The 24,966-nt window shown below is 43.6% G+C and overlaps 1 protein-coding gene across 1 annotated transcript in view; it reads left to right on the top strand.

Moving 5' to 3' along the window:
- Window positions 1-5,882: 5,882 nt before the first annotated feature.
- BRD4 (bromodomain containing 4) overlaps window positions 5,883-24,966 on the top strand; it is an 87,823-nt gene continuing 68,739 nt past the window's right edge. Inside the window, exon 1 of the mRNA XM_052643754.1 lies at window positions 5,883-5,970. The gene's annotated coding sequence lies outside the window, so the exon portion shown is untranslated. The remainder of the gene's footprint in view (window positions 5,971-24,966) is intronic.

The raw sequence follows: 24,966 nt of genomic DNA on the forward strand, positions 1-24,966 counted from the left end.
GCATTCCAACATGGGCTTATCCATGAAGCCCTTGCTGAAATAAATGGTCAGGTATCCTTCACCAAAATAGGCTGGTGATCTGTCAAGAAAACTTTTTTGCTCAGCAAATGCTGAAGATAATTTTTGAGCAGTTGGGGCAATTTTACTTGACTCGTCTTTCATTTTGATGCCATGATGATTCCACAAGGGCTTGAATCCCTGTGCCCACCAGTAGCTCATGACCAAAATTTTATTTCCTGGCCATACATTCAGAAGTTTGTCCATGTCAACTTCATCATTACCTTTTTCTGTTCAGTTCTCTTCACTCAGGCACAGTTTTCTTTGTTTATATAATTTATCCTTTCCTTAAAAAATAATATATACTACAAATATGCATCAAACATTGACTGAATAATTACAAAGTAAAGGCATAATCAAGAAGCAAAATACTTTCCAGCCATGTAAAATGAAAAAGACCCTGTACAACACGGTGCTTATAGTTAATGTACTATACATGTAACAATTTAAAAGGGTAGATGTCGTGTTTTTTTACCACACACACACACAAGTGAATCGACAGGGCCATAGAGGTTTTCGATCTAAAAAGTTTTAAAGGTATGGCAAAACCAATACAGTATAGTAAAGTAAAATAAAGTAAAAATAAAAATTTAAAAATAAATAAATAAATAAATAAAAAGTTTTAAAAGAAAAGAAATAGAATACTGCTATACCTCAGAAATCGGTTACTGACCTCATTCTCTTCAACCTTTCCTGATCACTGTGTCAAGTAACCAGTGGTAATTACCTGCTTGTTTTTTATAGTTCCCACACTCCAATGGTTCTTGCCCAGAACACATCCAAATCAAGGAATGCAGCAGAAGCAGCAGTCCTCCTATCTCCACAGGACTCTGTGATGCTGGACCTCAGGTTCAGAGCTCCTCAGGTGACAGGAAATTGTATAATTTCCCTAAAAATCTCCACATATTTTTATCTGTTTTCGAAATCAGCATAGAAATGGAATCATCACATATGCCTTGCTTCTTTGATTTTCCTGAGTTTCACCTGTGCTATTTTGTGTGGCTGTGATTTGTTCATTTTCATTATACTACATTCCACCAGGCAGACATTTGGGTTGTTTTCAATGTGGCCTGTTAGGACTATGCTGACCTTTCTTAAGTATGTCACTGAGAGTTTCCGTGGATTCGAATTAGTGGGGCACGGAGTGTACAGAGCTTCAACTTCACCAAACAAGGCCAAATGTGTTCTAAAATGATAGAACCAAGCAATGAGCAGTATATAAGAGCTCCTACTATCATTCCGTCTTTGACTTCCAGATTCCTTCCTCTTGAGTACTTTTATCCCATGTGTAATACTTGCATTTTCTTTCCACTTTGAAACTTAAAGCAAAAAAAATGACTTCCTTTTCAAAATTGCAATTGTATGGTTCTTCACACTAGGTCTTCCAGCACTCTCATTATTTTAAGTGTTATAGTGAATGTTATTTGTAAATACTTTGAAACTAAGCAAAAACAGCAAATAAACATGAACAAAGTAGCAGAAACCAAAAATGACCCTTAGAGCCACCTTGTACCTGTTTGTGGCTGACAGAATTATAGTGCTTTATTCTGAAACTTATTTTTGTTCTTAGCTAGCTTTTGAGTTAAAAAATTGGCAAGCATAATGGTTGACGAGTGTGTCATTATACGTTTGTCAAAACCCATAAGATGCACAACACAAAAAGTGAACTCTAATGCAAACTATGAACTTTAGTTAATAATGTGTCACTGTTGGCTCATCGACTCTAACCAGTGTACCACATTCTGCAAGATGGGGAAAGGGAGAGGTGTAAGGGAACTCTGTACTTTCTACTCAATGTTAAATCTAAAACTGCTTTCCCAAAACTATTAATTAAACAAACAAACAAACTGTAAGCAGAATAGCTTCTGTATAATGGTAAAGAAATTTCCATTTCTCTAAACTTGAGGTTCAAGAGCAGAGATCAACAAATGTATGGAACAAATCTGGACTGCTGTGTTTTTCCAAGGCCTTCCAGCAAAGAATGGTTTTCATATTTTTTCAATGGTTGGGGAAAAAAAAGAGAACAACATTTTGTGACTTTTGAAATTTACATGAAATTCTCCTTTTGGTATCCATAAAGTTTTATTGGAACACAGTGTAACAAATGAGTGTAAATTATGGCTGCTTTTGTACTACAATGGCAGAGCTACAAAGACTGGTTATGTTACACAGATTGCATGGCCCACAAACCCTCAATATTGACTACCTGGCTCTTTATAGAAAACATTTATTGGGAGTACCCTGGCAGTCCAGTGGTTAGGACTCTGTCCTTTCATTGGGGGTTAGGAGGGGCACAAATTTGATCCCTGGTAGGGGTCCCACAAAGTGCACTAGGCGAGTAAAAAAAAAACAAACCACAACAACAAAGAGTTAATTCCTGACTTAGAGAATGCAGCCTTCATGGAGTCATGAGATCTGAGTTCTAACGTGTGTAAACGTGTGATCTTGGGTGAGACATTGCTCTCCTACAAGATTTTTGGACAAAGCTTTCGGGACTGCCTTCACAGCTTATAAATTCTCTTCAGGTTGGATTTGACTTCCAGTCATAGCCAAAAGCCCTGTAGTAAGGCCCAGTAAATCAAGCTAGATATTATGGTTTTGTCTAAAATGAAGTGTAACAAAAGACTTTGTTATGTGACTTGCAAACTGGCAGTTCCAAATGCTTCCCAAAACATGTTTACAGCAACAACAATAAATTAAGTAGATAATGCAACTAGGCTACTATGGGAAGATGAGCTTTAAATGGATATACTCTGTTTTGTCTTTTTTTTTCTTAAAAAAGTTTGTTACTCCATATTTATTTATCCCTGTGTACTTTCCTATTCTTTTTCCATTTCTCATCAGCTTCTGCAAATTGCCAGGTATGTGACATTAGGAGCCAGAGATATTCACAAATTTCAATATTGTGTAATATAGTACTAGAATAAACCTTATTAATGAACTAGTTACAATTACCTCCTTTGTTGCTGATATTTAATAGTTTGTTACTTCATGCTTTGTTAAAATAAAGGGCAAAAGTTAAGTCTTTACTTTGCCCAGGACCTATCATTAATTTATAATTGACCTTAGTGAAGAGTGAGCAAACCCTATCAGTCAGGTCAGTTGCTCAGTCGTGTCCGATTCTTTGTGACCCCATGGACTGACTGCAGCATGCCAGGCTTCCCTGTCCATCACCAGCTCCTGGAGCTTGCTCAAACTCATGTCCATCAAGTCAATGATGCCATTCAACCATATCTCATCCTCTGTCGTCCCCTTTTCCAGCCTTCAATCTTTCCAAGAATCAGAGTCTTTTCCAATGAGTCAGTTCTTTGCATCAGGTGGCCAAAGTATTGGAGACTCAGCTTCAGCATCCATCTTTTCAATGAATATTCAGGACTGATTTCCTTTAGGATGGACTGGTAGGATCTTCTTGCAGTCCAAGGGACTTTCAAGAGTCTTCTCCAACACCATAGTTCAAAAGCATCAATTCTTCAGTGCTCAGCTTTCTTTATAGTCCAACTCTCACATCCATACATGACTACTGGAAAAACCATAGCCTTGACTTGACGGACCTTTGTTGGCAAAGTAGTGTCTCTGCTTTTTAATATCCTATCTAGGTTGGACTTCCCTGGTGGCTCAGATGGTAAAGCGTCTGCCTACAATGTGGGAGACCTGGGTTCAATCCCTGGGTCGGGAAGATCTCCTGGAGAAGGAAATGGCAACCCACTCCAGTATTCTTGCCTGGAAAATTCCCATGGACAGAAGAGCCTGGTAGGCTACAGTCCATGGGGTTGCAAAGAGTCGGACACGACTGAGTGACTTCACTTTCACTTTCAGGTTGTTCATAGCTTTTCTTCCAAGGAGCAAGCATCTTTTAATTTCACGGCTACAGTCACCATTTGCAGTGATTTTAGAGCCTGAGAAAATAAAGTCTGTCACTGTTTCCATTGATTCCCCATCTATTCAGTTCAGCTCAGTCGCTCAGTCGTGTCCGACTCTTTGCGACCCCATGAATCGCAGCACGCCACGCCTCCCTGTCCATCACCAACTCCCGGAGTTCACTCAGACTCACGTCCATCGAGCCAGTAGCCATGAAGAAATGGGACCGGATGCCATGATCTTAGCTTTTTAAATGTTGAGTTTTAAGCCAGCTTTTTCCCTCACCTCTTTCACTTTCATCAAGAGGCTCTTCAGTTCCTCTTCACTTCATGCCATAAGGGTGTTATCACCTGCGTATCTGAGGTTATTGATATTTCTGCCGGCAATCTTTATTCCAGTTTGTGCTTCATCCAGCCCAGCATTTCGCATGATATACTCTGCACATAAGTTAAATAAGCAGGGTGACAACATACAGCCTTGACGTACTCCATTCCCAATTGGGAACCAGTCTGTTGTTCCATGTCTGGTTCTAACTGTTGCTTCTTGACTTGCATACAGGTTTCTCAGAGGAGCAAACCCCATAAGAGAGACAAAACTATTTGACTGCTATCCTAGTGTATCAATATGTTCTGAAGAAAGGGGACATCAGGCATTTTTAAAAATTTCCTAGACTTTTTAGAAGAACTGAGTTTACTATTTTTAAAAGATAGGACTTAAAATGCTAAGAGAGTGATAAAAAGGGCAAAAGGGGAAAAGAGGTTATGGCTCTTCATTTGAAAATTTTTAGGATTACCACATTAAACTGTAAGCAACCTAAACCTAATCTCTTCGTTTTAGGGAGCTGGCTTGTGGTTTGGATTTTAAGGATGAGAAGGAGGTCAGCTGGGGGCCAACTGCAGGGAGAGCGCCCTAGGCATAGAGTCTGATACCTTCCAGTTCTTAGATCCCAGTGGCTGGTGAGCCAGCCAAGAAAGATGCCACCCCAGCCTTGCTAACAGCCTCCTCTCCCATCTGCCTTCCCTCACCCCAGCGCCCCCATCGCAGCTCTCTCTTAACGTTCAAGCCCCACCCTACTCCAGCCTCCTCCAACACCCTTCAGCCTCCCCTGCAGCGCGGCCTCCCTCAGGCAGGTGTCTCTCCCGGCCTCTGCCATCAGTTTGTGGGGCCTATCCTCAGTGTCTTCCCTCTCTTTGAGGGCCTGTCATCAATCCCTTCTTAAATTTTTGGACGTCTCCCTCTATTTTCAGATGTTTTCCCTCAGGCTCAACTTTCAGCCTTCCCTCCGACTATTCCCTCCCTCAGTCCAAGGAATCCCCTTCCTCAGCCTGCAGGTCTCCTCGCTTGGTCTGAAGTGTTTCCTCTCCGTCTTCGGGATCCCAACTCTCGGTCTGTGAGGTCCCTCTCATTTTGAGGTGTATCCTTTTCGGTCTTCGGGGTCCCCTCACGGTCTGGGGGAGGTTCCCTCTCGGTCTGAAGTATCTCCCCTCTCGGTTTGAGAGGTCCTCTCTCCCGGTCTGAGATTTCTCCTCCAGATTTCTCCTCCCTCGGTCTGCGAGGCTCCTTCCCTCCGACGGAGCGGTCCCCTACCTCAGGTGTGCAAAATCTCGTCAGCCCTCACCCTTGGTCTGGGGTGAGGTGTGGGAGGGTGCGTGGGTGGGGGTCTCATCTCTCCGCGGGCCGCGAGCACCTGCTTTTCCCACTCACCGCCCCGCCACCAGCTCGCTTAAGCTCGCTCCCGCTGGTCACGGTTTGGGGCGCGCACGCCGGGCGGCGGCAACGCGTGACCGCGCGCGCAGCGTGCGCGGTGACGTCAGTGCGCTGGCGGCGGCGGCGGCGGCGGCGGCAGCGGCGGCACGGCTGTTTGTTCTGCTCTCCCGCAGCCGAGGAGCCGAAGCGGGGGCTGCGGCGGCGGCGGCTGCCGGCAGTGCCCGCGGCCAAGCTGGGCCTGTGAGCGCGGCGGAGCGGCGGGCGGGCCCCGGCGCCGCGCAGGCAGCCCGAAGAGGAGGGGGCGGCGGCGGGCGGCCGGCGGGGGCGGCGTGCGGCCTAGCGTCTCAGGTGAGGACCGGTGCCCTTCGGGGCAGCAGACGGCGCGGGGCAGCCTGCTGGGGCCCGCGGCGCGGTTCGCGTAACCTGCATTGCGTAATGGGGCTGGTGCGCCAGGAGCTACGCCATCGGCGCGGCGCGGGGGCGGGGAGGCCGGGGCGACGCGGGCTCCGGCCTGCGGGCCTCCCGCGTCCCCGCGCCGCTCGCGCCGGGCTAGGGCCGCTTGCGCCGTTGGCGTCGGGGCGGCAGGGCGGCTCGCGGGCGCCCCGCCGTTGGCGCCACCTCACCCCGGCTCCGGCTGGACGGTCGGGCAGGGGCGCGGGCGGGGGGCGCGGGCGCAGCGGCTGGGCGGGTGGCCGGGGGCGGGCGGGGGGCGGGCCGAGGCGCCCGGCACTTCCTGTCGCCGCCATTTTGTCAAGTGAGGAGGAGGAGGAGGAGGAAGCGGCCGCCGCGGAGTCCGCGGTGCGCCAGGCCCGGGTAAGTCCGGGCCCGGCGTGGTGGTCACGAGCGCCACTGTTCCCGGCCGCGGTCCCCAGGGCGGCCTCGGCCCCGGTGTTCACGTGGGGCGGCCCGACGCGCCCTCCCTCTGGAGCTTTGGTCCTCTGGCTCAGGCCCGGGCAGCGCGCCCCCGCCCTCATTTCCTCACCTTCCGGACTGTCCCCCGGAGCTCTGCAGAGAACGGAGCTGGTCTCCAGGTGGAGGGAGGAGTCTGCCGCCGTACACCTACCCGGAGAGAGGCCGTTGGGGGCAGGAGCCGTGCTCCGAGGGGCGAGCCTGGCTCCCTTTACCCACCCACTCCCGGCCCAGCAGCCCCTCACTGGGTGCTTTGTTTTGCTCGGTCGGTGCTCGCTGGCGTCCTTGCCACCGTCTCGTCTATTTGCAGTATTGTGCGTGGTGGTGGTTTGGGGTGGGGGTATGGGGGAGTTGTGATTCAGCGAAATAAAATGACCCTCCCCTCCAAAACGGAAATAGCACAACTTCTCCCGACTGAGATACCCCTAAGGCCCAGGCTTGGATGAAGATGGGAAATCCCACTCTGGTGTAGTGGACTGTACAGATCCTAGTGTTCAGGCCTGTGGATGAGTCATGTGCTTTTACTGTGTGGCTGACCTCTCTTTTACTCAAGATCACGCATTTGTATTTTGAAGTGTTATTTTTGTTTACTCATTTAACGTTTTGTGCAACCTGGTCCTGTGTATGGTCTTGGCCCTTGGGTTACTTTTTATATGTGTGCTGGATGCGAGAAGTAACCTCTTGGAGTCTGCGCCTCATGAGAATTAAAGTGCCTTTGCTTACCTTCAAGAGGGTTTTCCCTGCCCGTTGTTTACAAAGACCATCAGAGTACCTCTAAGCCAGTGGCTTTTCGGTGCTGTAATAATGTTTGGGAGATTTCTATGAATGGGGCTGTCAGGTTCCTTAAATTGTTGGTTCTTGGGATGTAGTTCTTGGAGGTTGTAAAGAAAGGAATTCCCAGTAGGGTTTATGAGTATGTTACCAGTCTCAAGAAGTTTTTGGATGGCACAGTCATATGATAAAACATTATTTTTTGTTGAATTTGGATGGGGTTTATCTTTCCACCAAGGTTTTAGGTAACTAACCTGTTCTCCCCGCGGTCTTCAACTTGGGAAAGATAAACTTCTCCGATGATTTCCCTCAACCAAATCGAGAGAAGTGTGATCTGAAACAAATGCATTGCTCCTTGTTACCTGCCATACCCACTTAACCTTAGTAGGAAACAGTATTTAAGGGCTCAAGCTGTGGAGTGAGTCTCTTAAGATGGTTTTAGTTTGTCTTATCTGAGGACGTGAACCCACATGTGTGCATCTTGCTAGAATTCAGCCCCAACCAAATTGCTGAAGATAAGAAATTTTGCCAACAGATGAAAGTTAGAACGCGAAAATGACTGCATTTTAAGGATGGGTTGGCTGTTTGAAGTGTCTTTAAGGCTACTCTCCCTGGTTGAGAGGGTGATGAGAAAAAATATTACTTAAGAAGTGCAAGAGAATCATTGGCCGCTTTGTAAAATTTCCACTAAATTATTGAATTGTTTAATGGAATTTAGACTTTGTTTCCAAAAGTTACCCTTTTGAGCCAGTTGTTGTGATCTTTGAACTAAATTGCACTTTTGCTTTTGGAGGTAGAGGAGATGCAGTATTTTCGTGTTACACAATTCAGGTTATTGAATGACTTGAGATTATGAATTTTAGAGGGAGATTGGAGTCTTTATTTAGATTTTCAGTAAAAACCACTTGGTATCAATGATTTGAAGACCTTGGGCTGCTAAATCTGCTCTGAGAGCCCACTGTCGTTGTCTGTATCAATAGACGTTGTCTGTATCAACGTTTCAAATTCTGATTTTGAATAAAATTGTAGACGCATTTGTCTTTATGTTCCAGGCACATCTGTAAAACTTGGGAAAAGGGGCTTGTCATCGAAAACTGCTGCTGATGTTTAATAAATCTTTGTGATTTTTAGTGTTTAGAAAAGACTGAACATTTGCAAGGTGAGAATTGGGATTCTTTGCTGATGCTGACATTTAATTCATAAGACATGAGTTTGTTAAATAAAATTTCGTTAAATTGTACTTTAAAAACAAAAAACTGGAATGTGAGTTCTATGAGGGCAGGGTTTTGTTTGCCAGTCTTTGCCTATTTTCATTCTTTAGTGTATCCTCAGCACCTTTGAAGAGCAGCTGTAATATTCTTTGAGTGAATAAACTGGAGAGATAACTGAAGAAGAATTTGGCATGCCCATAATAACAAATGCAAATAATTTTTCTTAAATCAATAAAATATTAACAGTGGGCATAATTAGTAGTTATTTTCAGGGAATGTGAATTTTAACTAAGGTAACGTTAAGGTCTCTAATTGTGGTAAACTTATTAATAGTCGAAGCAGCATAGCATGCAGTTACCTCCATGCAGTGTCTACTGCACATTTCCCACTTTGCAGTTTGAAATGTGGTGAGTGGGTTTGGGTTGTGGTTCAGTCCTGACCTGGGAAAAGTATTTTAAGAGGGAGGTGAAGTGGGTAATGTTAAGTATGGGTAGCATTTCTTAATGTGAATCTCATTTTGTCAGTAAAAATAATTTTTTTAAAAAAAGCATTGAGTCCTGATTTCACGTGATTGACCAGTCTGTTTCATCAATGATTTTTTGAGCTCCTACTATTTATAAAGGAAGACGACGAGATATTTGCACGATGATTTCTTTATCCTTTATTGGATATAAATTATGTACATTGCGAGCATTATACTATTGTAAACTCTTGCTGTTTTGCTTTTAGTCGTTTTGTAATAGCTTCATTGAGATATAATTCACCAACGATAGTTCTCCAATTTATAGCGTACAATTCAGTGGTTTTTTAGTATATTCAGAATGGTGCAGCCACCACCACAACCAATTTTAGAACATTTTCATCCCTCCAAAAAGAGATCCCTATTAGCAGGCACTCTCCATCCCTTCAATCCATGGCAACTGCTGATGTACTCTGTGTGTCTATAAATTTGCCTATTCTGAATATTTCAGGAATTGTACAAGATATATTGTGTCTGGCTTCTGTTACTTGGTGTAATATTCTCAAGGTTTTGCATGGTGTAGCAGGAATCAGTACTTCATTTCTTCTGTGAGTGAATACTGTTTCCTTCTGTGCATATGTCACATTTTATTTCTCTGTTCTTCAGTTGATGGGTATTTTGGTTTCCACTTTATTGAACTATGGTGAATGGTGCTGCTCCAGACACTCACGTACAAATTTTTGTGTGGACATTTTGTATTAATTTCTGTTGGGTGGATAGCTAGGAGTGGAATTACTAGGTCATGGTACTTAACCATGCTCAGTGACTTTTTATTGCAGTGATTTTTCTAGTACTTTCATGGAGGGGGTTAAAAAAGAAAAAATCTTAATGAAATGTGGTGTAGCCATCTAAAAGAATGGGGAATGGAAGTACAAGGATGTCAGCACGTTGACCTGTGGTACAGTCTGTATGGTTTGATCCCCATTTGATTTCTTTATTTTAATTGTTAGAGAACAGTGCAAAGTGCTGATGAGGCACAGAGAACAGTCTGGAAGGTGCACCCCTGACTTGTACCATTGCTGTAAAGTGTTTAAAAACACTTAAGGTTGTTTTTTCCCCGAGTCCAAACAGGCTTCAACTGATTAAACTTGATTAAACTGCATCCACGTCTCCTAGTGTAAATCAGGGGATGTATTCCATTCTAAAGAAATAGATGGAGAGTGAGTTCAGTCTCAAAGTTAGGGCAAAGCAGCCATCTGTCCATCTGTCCTGTAATAACACTGGTTGGTCCACATCATCTGCAAAAGAGATTGTAAGGGTTTTTTTGTGCTTAACTTTTCAAAAAATATTACACTGAACATTTCCAAAATGCTCTATTTTAAGTGGGTGTCTAAAATTCTATTATGTGAACATACCATAATTCTGCTGTTTCTGGTCATGATTTTCAAGTTTTCCCCTTTTTTCATATCTAGAAATGAAATTACCAGACCAGAGGGGGTGTGTTTTTGGAAACTTGGTACAGTTTAGTTTTCTGGAAAAGTTCTATGACTTTCCTTTTATCCAATCAAACTTTACAGTGTCTTGTTTATAAGGATGAGGCTTTTAACAGTCCGCCAACCCCCAACAAATAGCAATTAGGTAAAACCCAAGTGTGGTCTTTGTGTTCTGTGAAGCTTTCTGAGAAGCAGAAGTTTCTCTGAGATCTTGCTCTTTGACCTTTCTTCTCTCCTGCCCAGAGTTGGCCTTTGCTTCCTGAAATCAGGTCTCAGAATTCCTGACTCTGTGATAGAAGTCCAGTGTAATATGAATGCTCTGGGGAAGGCTTGAACAGCCTCTTGGCATCCAATCCTGTCTCATTTTTGCTGACCTGCTCCAAGGACTGATACTGTTTGAATCCTGGCCCTGTTGCCAGCTGTGTGACCTTCAGCCTGTCACTCAACCTTCCCCAAACTTCACTTGTCTGTCTTTTAGTTAAGGGTAAAGTGAGGTGGTGCTCTCTCAAGGTTATTTGCTGTCATTACCCAGGGTGAAGAATAGAAGTGGGGAGAGGTAGCCAGGTATTAGAAAGGAGAGGAGCTGAAGGTTTGGAAGATGTGCCAGCTGACATGCCTGGACACTGTGTCATCAGGTGATACCAAGATCAGTGAGGCGCCTTTCAGATCCCCCTCTGTGCTGTGTCTTCCTTCGAGTGAAGTCTTGAGTAGAGCTCAGTGGGGGAGGTGATTTAAAGTGTGGATTGGATTTTTTAAGTGAGGATTTGTCTTTAGCTGATAATGAGATTAAAAGTGGAGGGTAATGGGATTAATGGAAATTCAGCAAGTTCTGGGGGTGCCCACCCTGGGATATTGTTGGGTGCATAGTTTTGGAGAAATGATCCAGCTGGGGAAGGTGGTCCAGTGTATTCTCAGTCCTAAGATGAAACTTAACCATTTCATTAAAACCCAGTTATGTGAACAATGGCAACAGTCGTCCAAAGTTGCTGGTCGAGGAAGTTTTTCCAAAGCACAAGCACAGCATCTTTCTATACCTTCCCTTCCTATTTTGACTCTGAATTAAAGTATGTTGACATTTGGACATAGTGAAAGGATTCTGGTTTCCAGGAAGGTTTGTATCACAAGTCAGGGACTCCTTGGAAAGGAGGCAGGCAGTTGTATGGTGGTCCAGGAAAGTGGAGTTCCTGGCTGGGAGGCTAAGTCCCTGCTGATGGACTCTGGGCCTGTTGGCCAGAAGAAAACCAGTCAACGCCAGTCACCTTTACTAGGGGCTGTCAGGATCCAGTTCCATGTGGAATGAGTTGTGTGTGTGTCTGTGTGTGAAACCCAATTGGAGAGTCTGTTTTTTTCAGAGATTGATCAGATAGGAGCGTTTAACTGAAAATTAAGAGCACCTAAATGAATATGCATTTCTTCTTTTTGATCTGTGACACACTTACAAATAAAGGCTTTTTAAAGGTCATCCTAGGTATAGGTTATTCTGTGATCTGTTCCTTGACAAGTGTTGGCCTGTTCTCAATGTAGGAAGTTTCAGGACTTTGGGCTATGGCTAGCAGAGTTGGGCTTGGGTGGAGCTGTGTACTGAAAAGGGAGAACTGTGGAGTCCTTGTTGGGGGGATCAGTCCCAGCCCCACCTCCTTCTGACCTTGACCTCAGCCTCAGGCAAGTTACATAATTTCCCTACACCTCAGTTTCCTTATTGGTAAAACAGGATCTGTATGTTTAAGCATTGACTGGGTAGACAAAAGATGGGGGTGCCTGGCATCTGGGTTGTACTAACATGGGGAAGGGAAGGGGGTCTCTGACTTGTACTATATCTGTTTGGGGTGGGGGAGAGTGCTGCTTTTGCTCTGCCGAAGGGGTTCAAGAATAGCTGAGCAGGCCTCACTGTGCCTGTGGTCACTTCTCTTGTCTTGGTGTGCACTTAAGGCTGAAACTATTTGTTTCTAGTTGCTGTCATGCCAAGAGACATTGGCACATTGTGAAAGTGCCATCAGGAAGAGGTGTTGGGCTTGGTATTATGCAATTTCTAGAAACAGGAATTCGTAGTTTCTGTGTCTTCGTGTGTGGCTAACATCCCCAGTTGTCATACCCCAGGCAGTAACATATACATGCCTACAGGCGAGTTGGCCTTTGAGATTATTTTGTGTAAAAGAGAGAGTAAGATAAATTGGGGGATTTTACACTTAAAACATTTCCCAGTATGTTTGAGGAAACATATTTCGGGTGAGCAAATTCTGAAGGTTGAAACCAGAGGACTGCCTGGCGTGTGAACCTGCCAGTGCCCGTTGTGCGAGCCGGTGCCTCCGCGCACAAGAGAGAGAGAGGAAGGAGCTGGGCGGGACTCTGGATCTGCTGTGTGCCTGCCTCGACAAGGTGCATCCTTCAGGCCTCAGTTTCTCATATGTTCAGCTGCTCAGTCGTGTCCGACTCTTTGTGACCCCACGGACTGCAGCACGCCAGGCCTCCCTGTCCCCCACTAACTCCCGGAGCTCACTCAAACTCATGTCCATTGAGTTGGTGATGCCATCCAACCATCTCATCCTCTGTCGTCCCCTTCTCTCGCCTTGAATCTTTCCCAGCATCAGGGTCTTTTCAGATGAGTCAGCTCTTCGCATCAGGTGGCTAAAGCATTGGAGTTTCAACTTCAGCATCTGTCCTTCCAATGAATATTCAGGACTGATTTCCTTTAGGATGGACTGGTTGGATCTCCTTGCAGTCCAAGGGACACTCGTGTCTTCTCCAACAGCACAGTTCAAAAGCATCATCAGTTCTTTGGCGCTCAGCTTTATCGTCCCACTCTCACATCCATACATGACTACTGGAAAAACCATAGCTTATATGTAAAATCGATACCTCATATGTAAAATGAGGTAATAGATTTGGGCTCCAGTGAACTTTGACCACAGTCTAGGTTTTAAGAGAAAGTAATTCTTGTTTTGGGTCTTGATTTTCAAATTCTGGTTTATGAAGTGAATTTAGTAGGTTGCAATCATTGTTGAAGTGGGGAGAAGAAGGAAATGTCAAAGGGTGTTACACATTCAAGGGTATTGCATAAAACCTTTGCTGTGATTCTGTGTATTGTGTACATGGCGATATCTGTTTCCTATTGTGAATCTTTTCAGACTAGTATGAAATAGCCTTGTTTTAGATACCACTCATTGTTAACTGTGAGTACCCTGAATTTTTCTTTTCTTTTTTTGATGGTCATTTTACAATCTATTTCTTTATCATTTGCCCACAGTGATTGTCCTGGATATGCTTTCTAGTAGCGTGTGAACTGCATTGATCTTTAGTTTCTTTTCTTCCTTGTGCTGTGCTTGCTAGAAACTCTTTGGCGGGTAGAGTGGGATGGGGAAGTTGAGGAGGAAGCATGTGGGGAAGGCTGTCAGCAGATTGCAACAAGCAAAACAGTAAATGTGTAAAGAGTATTTTGTGTGTGTGTTGGGGGGCAAGTTATTTTTACTCTTGAGATAGTGTCCTCCCAACTTTTTAATCAAGCAAGATGTTAGTTCTTAAGGAAATGGCTATATTGGTTACTTACTTATGGTATCAATAACAAACATGAAACAAAACAGGATTTGTTGAAACAAAATGGAATTTACTGGTTGATGTAGTAAGTCTAGAGTGGACCTCAGGCACAGCTGAAATCAGGGACTCAAATAGGGACATCAGAACTGTTTTTTATCTCTGATATCCTGACTTCAAGGTCAAGAGTGATTCTTCCCCAGTAGTGCTCTGATGACAGAAGACACGGGCTTGGATCATTGCCCATCCCTGGCCATGTTCAGAGTGGGAATGCCAAGCCACCTCAGTCGAATATAACACATTCATTCATCTCTGCACTCCACTTGCTCACCTCCAGTGGTAACCCCAGCAGCATCTTGCTCCTCATTGTGAGTCATGCTAGATGGGATAATTTTTTTTGAACAGTCTACATTTTATGTTTGAAGTAGAGTGTATCCCCTATCTTGAAGCAATAAATTTTGGATGGCTGAAGGGAAGTTGATTTTCCATACTTGGTCATAAAAACCAGAATTAGCTGCAATCAGCTTATAACGAGTTACTCAAGAAAAAGGATAAAGTGAAGATAGTTAAGGATGTGGGTATTCCAAATCCTTGGTCCAGAATTAAATGAAAGACATGATTTATACCAGGTTCAGGCACAGAGGAGTTTGCTGTGGGGACTCAGGGAGGAGTCAGGCCAAGTCTCAGTAGTCTCTTGGTGGGGCAAGAAGACTCCAGCTGCTGGTGATAGAGCCTGATTTGATCAGTAAATAGCCCTTAGAAAGCACAGGGCTGAGATACGCTTATAACATGGAAGGAAGTGCAGGGGAAGACTGGGTTAAGAGACCAGGTAGGTAAACATCAGCATATGCATTCATGAATGAAATTGTAATGGAGACTGTGTCAGTAGACTGAATTCATCTTTGTCCACACAAAAACTACATTTGTGATTTTGCCATTTGTTAAGCTGTTTCTATACTTAAATTCTTGTAAAGTCTGCTACTTGGCATTCCTCTAGTATTACAGAAAGCTTACTCAGATTTCCATAATCAAAAACAAGTGTTAAACATTGCTAGAGTAATCATCTTCCTACAGTTCTGTCTGTTGGATTTATTCAGTTTTTTAAGGGACTCAAAATAATTGAGGATCCAGTGGCCAAGGATAGATCAGCTCTGCTTCTCAATTAGAGCATCAGTTCTTAACTTAAGGGGAGGTTGGAGGTCCCTTTGAAAGGGTGACAAAGCTGTGGATCCTTTCTCCAGAAAAATGCGTATGTGTGAACATTGACTAGTTAGGGGTAGAGGCATTTCTTAGAACCCTAGAGCCCATCCAAGAAGCATGTACTAAAATGAATTTCCTGGAGTTTACTTTGAGATTGAGAAATTATTGTTATTAAATGACCCTTCATGATTTCGAAGACTTTTGTTTTTGCGTGTATCCTGCTTTTCCAAACATTTGCAATTTTTATGACCCTAGGAAACAATGTGGAGCCCCCATTTTGGTTTATCGTTGTGGAAAATCCTCCAGAGACTTTCACAGAGCTGTCAGCCTGTGTCAGCTGTGGTGCAGATCTGCCCAGGGGCCTTCTACACCCCTCTTTTTCAGCTTGTTCTCTTTCTTGGGTATGAGGAATGTCTCAAAATGCCAGACGGGGCCTATTGCAGTGGCTGCAGATGAAGGAAGGTTTTTGTTCTAGGGCTCTTCACTGAAGCAACTTCTGCTGTTGATAAAACTGTTTCCAGGATTTGGTGTTGGCTTGGAGCCTTTGCTGCAGAAGGTAATCCAGTGGCCTGCTAGCTAGCCTGATCATTTGGTTGTGCTGGATATGGATAGACTTAGAAAGACTCGTGGCTATGGTCCCTTATGTGGCTTAGCGCCTCCTCTTAGCTGTGAGACCTTTTTTCCATGCTTGCATTTGAACCTGCAAACTGAGGGAGACAGAGCTTGTGGGATGAGGAAATACCATTCTTCAGCGTGATATGTTTGTGCTTAGGGATTGAAACGTGCTGCACAGGTGGTGTGCATGATACCATTCTTCTCTCTTCCAAATCCTTTGTCTGGTAGAAGGAAGGGGAAATTCAGTGTCATTAACTTGAATAATTCATGCTTTGTAATTGGGGCAGAGTTGTCAAAGGATGCAAAATAACTATTACTTCTAGGAATATAGTGCATATTGTTTTAAAAATTCAGTGGAGTAAATTTTAAGATCTTAGGGACTTTCTTCAGTGATTTGTGAATGGGCAGCATCCTGTCTAGCAGATAGGGAGGTGCTCCCACGGAGCTGTACAGAGGAAAGACAGAGAGTGTGGTGGGGGAAACTAGGCCGTCGAAAAACAGATTGCTTGTGGCAAGGTCACTTTCTTTTTTAGGGATGGCAGGGGTCTGTCAGGCAGATTACCTCACTAGTGCTGACCAGGTGATTCATTTCTGGGAGAGCAGAAATGAATTAAGCTGTGGTTTGTTGACATGGGGCTCATTTTGGGGCTGTTGTCCTATTTTTAACAATATCAAAACCTCTTTGCTGCTAAGTCACTTCAGTCGTGTCTGACTCTGTGTGACCCCATAGATGGCAGCCCACCAGGCTCCCCTGTCCCTGGGATTCTCCAGGCAAGAACACTTGAGTGGGTTGCCATTTCCTTCTCCAGTGCATGAAAGTGAAAAGTGAAAAGGAAGTTGCTCAGTCGTGTCCTACTCTTCACGACCCCATGGACTGCAGCCTACCAGGCTCCTCCGTCCATGGGATTTTCCAGGCAAGAGTACAAAACCTCTTTACTCTCCCCTAATCTCTAAAGTTTGAATTAAATTTATATGTGCTAATGCATATTTCCCCCATTCATTTTCTGTTGGTCTTTGGCTGTAATGAATTCCTTTGCTCTGCCCAGTTGAGTTACATGTGTAGGTTGTTTTCATTCATAATCTTCATTTAAAGTTATTTAGCTCTGAAGCGCTTTCAGTTATATTAAAAAAAAAAAAAAAAACGGCTAAGTAGTGAAGTTTGCATATTTGTGTCTTCATTTTGCTTTTGATTCCAGGAAACTATTGGGCTCACAGATTAGTTGTCTGGAAATAACACCACCTTCATGTTCATCTGTTTCAAGATAATAGCTCATATATATTTGTAATCCCAGGAGTGCAGTTTTGAATTCTTAACATTGGAGCTGATAGCCTACTCTTAGCTTGCCTGTCCTCAGTGTCATTTCTCAGGACACCTGTGGGCCTCTGCTCTGGGAGCTCATCTGAACGCCCTTCCCTTACACTTGTGAGAGCTGGGTACTTCTTTGGCCTGTGGCTCTTTAAACACCCCCGCCCCGCAATTGTTCACCTTGAGACAGTTGCTAATCTTTGATCATTGACTCTTTGTGCAAAGGACTTTTAGCAAGTAGTTGCCTATGAACAAATTTTCCTTCAAAGGGTAGAAATACCTTTTCTGAATAGATCTTTGTTTCTTGTTTAGTTAGCAAGTCGTGTCCAACTCTTGTGACGCAGTAGACTGTAGCCGGCCAGGCTCCTCTCTCTGTCATGGCGTTTTCCAGGCAAAAATACTGGAGTGGGTTGCCTTTTTTTTGTTTCTTCAGTTCAGTCTTGTGTGACTCTTGGCGACCCCATGGACTGCAGCGTGTCAGGCTTCCTTGTCCATCACCAACTCCCGGATCTCACTCAAACTCATGTCCATCGAGTCAGTGATGCCATCCACCCATCTCATCCTCTGTCGGCCCCTTCTCCTTCTGCCTTCAATCTTTCCCAGCATCAGGGTCTTTCCTAGCGAGTCCATTCTTTGCATTAGGTGGCCAAAGTATTGGAGTTTCAGCCTCATCATCAGTCCTTCCAGTGAATAGTCAGGACTAGTTTCCTTTAGAATACAGTGGTTGGATCTTCTTGCAGTGCAAGCGACTCTCAAGAGTCTTTTCCAATACCACAGTTCAGAAGCATCAGTTCTTTGGCGCTCAGCTTTCATCATAGTCCAAATGTCACATCCATACATGACCATTGGAAAAACCATAGCATAGCTTTGACTAGATGGACCTTTGTTGGCAAAGTAATGTCTCTGCTTTTTAAAATGCTGTCCAGGTTGATCATAGCTTTCCTTCCAAGGAGCAAGCGTCTTTTAATTTCATGGCTGCAGTATGTTTCTTACTGCTGGCCTATTCTGAAGTGGTAGATTTGAACAGAAGTCATTCTGCTTGCTGTCTGAGTCAGCCTTCATGTATGGAACTGCAGTGTGAATCACTTCCCTTTCTCCACTATATTCCCCTGCACAGGTGGAGCTTGTGCATCCGTTTATGGTCACTCCATTTTAATGAATATTTGAGTGATTACTGTGTGCCCGGTGTACTGTATGTTGAATTTCTAAGACCTTCTGTATTCTTAAAGTCCTCTGAAGATAGGTACTGGTATCATTTCTGTCTTACGGATAAGAAATTTGACGTCCAGAGAGCTCAGTCACTTGGACAGGGTTGCTGTTAAGTGTCAAGGCCTGGCTCTAGAGCCCAAGTGTTCATGACTAGGGAGGAAGGAATGTAATGCATGCACATGGTTGGAATGGTACCTGATAGCATAAGGTAGATCTTGGAAGTGCTCTCTGGGAGGTACAGGCCAGGCAGTCCTGGCAGGAAGAGTCCGTCCCGCTGTGAACATTGGAAAAGAACTGATGTTTAGGCTGCTCTGTCAGTGAGGATAGCTGAGGCTTGGATGGAGACCTGGATAGTGCTGCAAGCAAACAAGGCAGTCTGCATGGCAGAGAATTACCAGAGGAGGGTCATTGCTTTAACTGGACAGATCTTCTCATCCAGAATTCTGTGCCACTCTCCTGAGGAGTCTTACGAGGAAATTCAAACAAGTGGAATTAAGCTGCACCCTGAAAAGGTTTCCACCAGTGCTTTGATTTGGTTTCACCTCCATTTTCCCCTTGATACTCCAGTGGAAGTATGAGTACAGAAGAGGAATTTTGGGGGAGTAGTAAGCTGGAGTGTCACCTTTAGCCCAGGCACTCCATCCAGGCTTGTTAAATTGGTGTGAGCTGGGTGATCTCTTAGGATTACTGTGAGCTGCACAGTCTCCGAGCTCTGCTTTTTGCAGGGTGAAATTGAATTCCAGCTCTTGGGTGCTTATTTCCCACTTAGGCACTCTTATTTACAAGGAGTTTCCTGCTGGAAGCAAACTTGCCGACTTGGATGATTCCTTCATCGTGTGTGCATGGGACTTCCTGCGTAATCAGGTACTGGGTTCAGTATTCTGTATGTGCAGTGAGGATTCAGTGATGAGTAAAAGTGTCTCCTATGTTTGTATGCCATTACATTTAAAATGTGATTGGGGCTTGGGGGAGTGAGACAGGTGTTTCAGAGATCTTACTCTCTTCGGTGGTGAGCAGCAACCCAGTGTTAGAACAGTGGTAATTCATTTAACAAGTGTGCCTTGAAGAAATAGATGTTTCATTTTACTTTTAAAACTTTTCTTTCAGTTTGTAAAATGACAAATGATCTCATTAAATAAAGGTTTGGCTCTGAGTATCTGTGAAAAAAATATCCAGTCAAGAGAAAATAGTAGATGTTAAACAAATTCCCTGCAAAACTTGACTAGTAAGCTAGTTAGAAAGTACTGGGTTGGCCAAAAGGTTCATTTGCTTTTTTCCATAAGATAGCTGTAGTAGTGGTTAGCTGTCTTTAATGTCATCCGAAACAACTTTGTTAGATTGTATGGTGACGCCGGTCATATCAGCATGCATTAAAAAAAAAAATTTAATGAAATTGGTTAATTTTTGTGTAGTCATCTTAATATTGAAGATGAAATAAAAAGCATTTTCAGCATATTATGCTTTATTGTTTCAAGAAAGGCAGAAATGCAGCTGAAAAGCAAAAAGATTTGTGCAGTGTATGGAGAAGGTGCTGTGACTGATTGACTGTGTCAAAAGTGTTTTTTGAAGCTTTGCGATGGAAGTTTCTCACTGCATGGTGCACCATAGTTGGGTAGACCAGTTGAAGTTGCTGGCAATCAAACTGAAACATTAGTGGAGAATAACAATCAACGTTACACCACCTGGGAAATAGCTGATATACTCAAAATATCCAAATCAAGTGTTGAAAATCTTTTGTACCATTTTGGTTATGTTGATCACTTTGATGTTTGGGTTCCACATAACTGAAGCAGAAAAAAACTTTCCTGACAGTATTTCCGCCTACAGTTTCTCTACTGAAATGAAAATGTTGTTTTTTAAAACAAATTGTGATAGACAATGAAAAGTGGATACTGTACAGTAATGTGAAATGAAAGATTGTGGAGCAAACAAAATGAACCAACAACCACACCAAAGTTCGGTGATGTGTCTGTGGTCCTTCTGGAAAATCAAACAATTATTTCTAACCAGTACTGCTCGCAGTTAGACTAGCTGAAGGCAGCACTTGATGAAAAGCATCTGGAATTAATCAACAGAAAATGCATAATCTTCCATCAGGATAATGCAAGACCACATGTTTCTTTGGTGATTAGGCAAAAATTGTTACAGCTTGTCTGGGAAGTTCTGATTTGTCTGCTGTGCTCACCACACATTGGACCTTTGGATGTCCATTTATTTTGGTCCTTCTAAATTCTCTTAATGGAAAAAAATTAAATTCCCTGGTAGACTGTAAAAGGCACCTGCAACAGTTCTTTGCTCAAAAAAGGTAAGTTTTGGGAAGATGGAATTACAAAGTTGCCTGAAAGGTGGCAAAAGGTAGTAGAACAAAATGGCGAATACATTGTTCAATAAAGTTCTTGGTGAAAATGGATAATGTCTTTTAGTTTTACTTTAAAAACCGAAGGAACTTTTTTCCCAACTCAGTACATTATCAAAATAAAATAGATTTATTGCTGCATAATTCTGTTGCTCTAAAACTCTAAAATTGCATATAGGATAAAATTGAAATTCCCATCCTGTGGTACTGTGAGCTCCTGGCTTTTGTCCCAAGACCGTTGCCCAATTCCATGGCTTGATTCTTTGCTGCTTATGTACTCCCTCCATATTTTAGGGTCCAGTTTGGAGCATTCTTATTTTACAGTGATCTGCCCAATTTCTAGGGTTTCCCTTGTGGCTCAGCTGGTAAAGAATCCACCTACAATACGGGAGACCTGGGTTCCATCCCTGGGTTGGGAGGATCTTCTGGAGAAGGGAAAGGCAATCCACTCAAAGCAGTGCTCTCCAGTGGAACGTTATGCAGTCATAGAAACATCTGTTTTCTGGGTTATTTAGTGTGTTAATACTACACTCATGTGGCACATCAGGCCTTGAAAGTGGCTGGAAGACTACCAGTTGTGCTCGGTTTGACAGATGTTAGAGAAGCTGGACTCATTTTAGTCCCATGGTGCTTTCAGGTATCTATGTTAACATTGGCCTGTGGGCAGGTGGATGTGCAGTTCTAGAATTCCGGGGAGGGTTTGCCAGACTTGGAGGCTTTGGGCAATTGTCAGGAAGGTGAGAGAAGTCTCCCTGGGGCTGTGGGGGGGAGAAATGAAGGACCTGGGGCCAGCATTTAGATGAGAAGATAGTGGGGACTGAATCCTGATTGATGGATAGGCAGATTTCTCCTCTGTTCCTCTCCCCCACCCCTAGGAGGTTGGAAGAGGAATCCCAGAAAGGGCCTGGACTTGAGAGCAAAGCCTGTGCAGGATGAGAACTCAGAGAATTAGCCCTCATCAGGGTGAGGTCTTCGTCTTTGGAAACTATTCATCCTGGAGTTATCTGGAAAAGATCATATTCTCTAGTCTCTGCCTGTCTTTATAGCCTAGAAAATCCCCCATCCCTCTTTGGAATTTGCTTTACCTGTCATCTTCCCTTCCACTCTCATTTTTGTGACCTTTCGGGGCAGGGCTGGGTCATTTGGCCCCATTTCCTGTGTGTGGAGAATGTGAACTAAGGTTCAAGCAGAGACTGAAGACGGAGCTGTGACTCCAGAAGGTGCCGGTGGTGGGTCCACCTGGAGTGAATCCACTGAGCAAGGTGGGCAGAAACCCGCCCACTGAGCTGTTGCTAGCGGGCTGCCTTTGGTTTTACATGTTTCGTAGTTTACAGCTTGTGAAACGTGAATATTTTCAGAGTTAATAGTGTTTATCGAGCACTTTCTGTTGCATCTTGTTTGGCTCTTACACAAGCCTTGTAAGGGCCGTATTTCCATTTTAGAGTTGAGGAAGCTGCAGTGACGCCATCTACCTATTTTTTCTGGTCAAAAATGCATAAGACAATTTTGCCATCTTAACATTTGTAAGTGTACGATAGTGTTAACTATGTGTACGTTGTTGTGCAATAGATCCTGAGAACTTTTTCATCTTGCAAAACTGAAACTATAGCCACTGAAAACTCTCCCCTTTCCTCTCTGCCTAGCCACTGGCAGCTACATTCTACTTTCTGTTTTTAATAAGAGTTTGACTGTTGCAGATACATCGTACAGTGGAGTTAGGCAGTACTTGGCTTTTTATGACTGATTGGTTTCATTGAGCATAATGTCATACAGGTTCATCTGTGTTGTCATAAATGCCAGCATTTATTTCCTTATTATTTCCTTACTTTTTAAAAGGCTGATTACTAGTCCACTGTATATACACATACCCCATTTTCTTTATCCATCCAGTTGTTTGTTGATGGACATTTAAATTGCTTTCATCTCTTGGCTATTTTAAATACTTATTTATTTATCTGATGGGTCTTTGTTGCATCATGTGGGATCTTCATTGTGGCTGGTGGGCTCCATAATTGAGGCATGCGGTCTCTGGCTGGTTGCAGTGCATGGGTTTAGTTCCCCGTCCAGGGATCCAGCCTGTGTCCCCTGCATTGCAAGGTGTATTCTTAACCACTAGACCACCAGGGAAGTCCTTGCAATTTTGAAAATAAGTTAGAACTTGAAACAAGCTTGCAGAGGACTAAACTTCTCATGTTCTAATTTTGCTGTGAAACTGATTTGTGGTTGGGGGATTTTTATCAGGCAGCTATGAAAAATGGTCAAAAGGTATAGGAGATGGTTCAAGCGGTGGCACTGTGGTATTCAGCCAGCTGTCTTTCAGGACATCGTAAAAGAAGCGACTGGTTAAAATTGAAATGGATCCCACCCTATCTTGGTTTCTCAGGGTCTGTCAGTTACCCCACAGCCCTGGCTTCTCAACCCCTAAAGTACCAAGACAGCCTTTTCCACAGCAATTGGTTTGACTGATGTCTTTTTCTTTCAATTGTGGTATAGTTGATACACATTATTATATGTTTCAGGTGTACAACATAATTCACACTTTCAAACGGTTATATTCCATTTATAGTTATTATAAAATATTGGCTATATTTTCCGTGACTTGTATCTTGATTTCAACCAGTCGAACCCTAAAAAGACTCACAGAATTATTGTAATTGAGCATTTCTCCATGCATTGCCTCAAAATGTGACCAGAGCAGCTTACTTTTTAAATCCTGTAAGTGGGAGGGCCTTACCAACTCATGAGCAGACAGACCACGTCTCTGCATTCAGTGTTCTGTGTCTTAAGCCTGGACAACTTTAGTAATTTTTAAATTTTTTTTTGGCTGTGTTGGGTCGTAGTTGAAGCACCCAGGATCTTCCTTGCAGCATGCAGGATCTTCCTTGCGGCTCATAAGCTTCTCTCTTGTGGCATGTGGCTCAGTAGTTGCGACTCGGGGGCTCAGTTACCCGATGGCCTGTGGGATCTTAGGGATGGAACCCATTTCCCCTGTCTTGGAAGATGGACCACTGGATCACCGGGGAAGTCCCAAGCCTGGGTAACTTGAATTGCTTCATCCTGCATCCCTGTGCCTCCTGAGTACCAAGCATCTCCTTCAAAGGGGAGTGCAATAAGCTAGACAATTTGCTCCCCCAAAAGGAAGCAGCTTAGATCCCCCCCCCCCGCCCCCGCCGCCGTTTTCAGAAAATCTGGTTATATCGTTATGAATACCGACTATCCATTCATCAGTTCATGAACATTTCAGTTTCTGCCTTTTGGCTCTTGGGAATAATGCTGCTGTGAACATTCATTTGCAAGTTTTTGTGTTTTTCTTTCTCTTGGGTGTATAGCTATGGTAGTATTTCTGCATCATATGTACTTTTGAGGAGCTGCCGGACTGTTGTCAGAAGTTGCTGCCCCATTTTACATTCCCATCAACAATGTATGAGGACTGCAAAACCCCATATCTTTGCTGGCACTTAGGAATAATTTTTTGATCATAGCTTTTTAAACCTAGCAGAAGTTAAGTAGTTTTCAGGTTTTGTCTTTTTTTTTTTTTTTTTTTTTTAACTTTCTTCTGATCTGTGAGTTGAGCAGCAACTGCAGGATACTTTGTTTTCTCAATGGTTTTGAGGGCTGCTTCCACCCAGATGAGTCTTGTCATGTGACACAGAAGGTACAAGGTGACTCTGAATGCATGTGAAGCACCTGGATGCATGATGTTTTAAAGAGGTTGAATTTTAAGTGTTTAATGGACTCACTTTCTGTAAACTTTCAGCCTAGTAGTGTCTTGATTTTTTTTTTTTTTAAATAATACAGTGTTGGGATCTTGGGGTGAGGGTTCCCATCCACACTCTCCCTCCTGGTTTTTAGTCATAGGCACACGTGCGTATCTGAATATAAAGATGTGTTTCAGAATCCATCTTGTTGTACGTGTTGCCAAACAGCTTCTAGTCGAGGACAGGGGATGCAGACTTGATTCATAAGGATCTTATGCAGACTGCATCAAGTTTTGAAACCAGCTGTAACTTTGAAGTCACTTTTTTTAACTGTTAAACTGCCAGTGTCATTTCTTCTCCTGGGAAGGGAGTGAGCTAGTCACTAAGTGTTTATGCTTAGCTGAAGTTCTCTGTACCTCCGATGTGTTTTATGCTGACCATTAGTGCATGCTGAAAATGTACTGCCTAAGGAGGTGAGCAGATGAGCTGTGACTGATGGTATTGAAGCTGAAAATGGACTCAACAAATTTTGGCAGTGATCTGGCAAAGACTGCTTAACCTCTCGCCTCTGTTCTTCTATCAGTAAAA

The sequence above is a fragment of the Budorcas taxicolor genome, chromosome 7 (assembly GCF_023091745.1).
Source record: "Budorcas taxicolor isolate Tak-1 chromosome 7, Takin1.1, whole genome shotgun sequence".
In the NCBI taxonomy this organism is placed as follows: Eukaryota; Metazoa; Chordata; class Mammalia; order Artiodactyla; family Bovidae; genus Budorcas; species Budorcas taxicolor.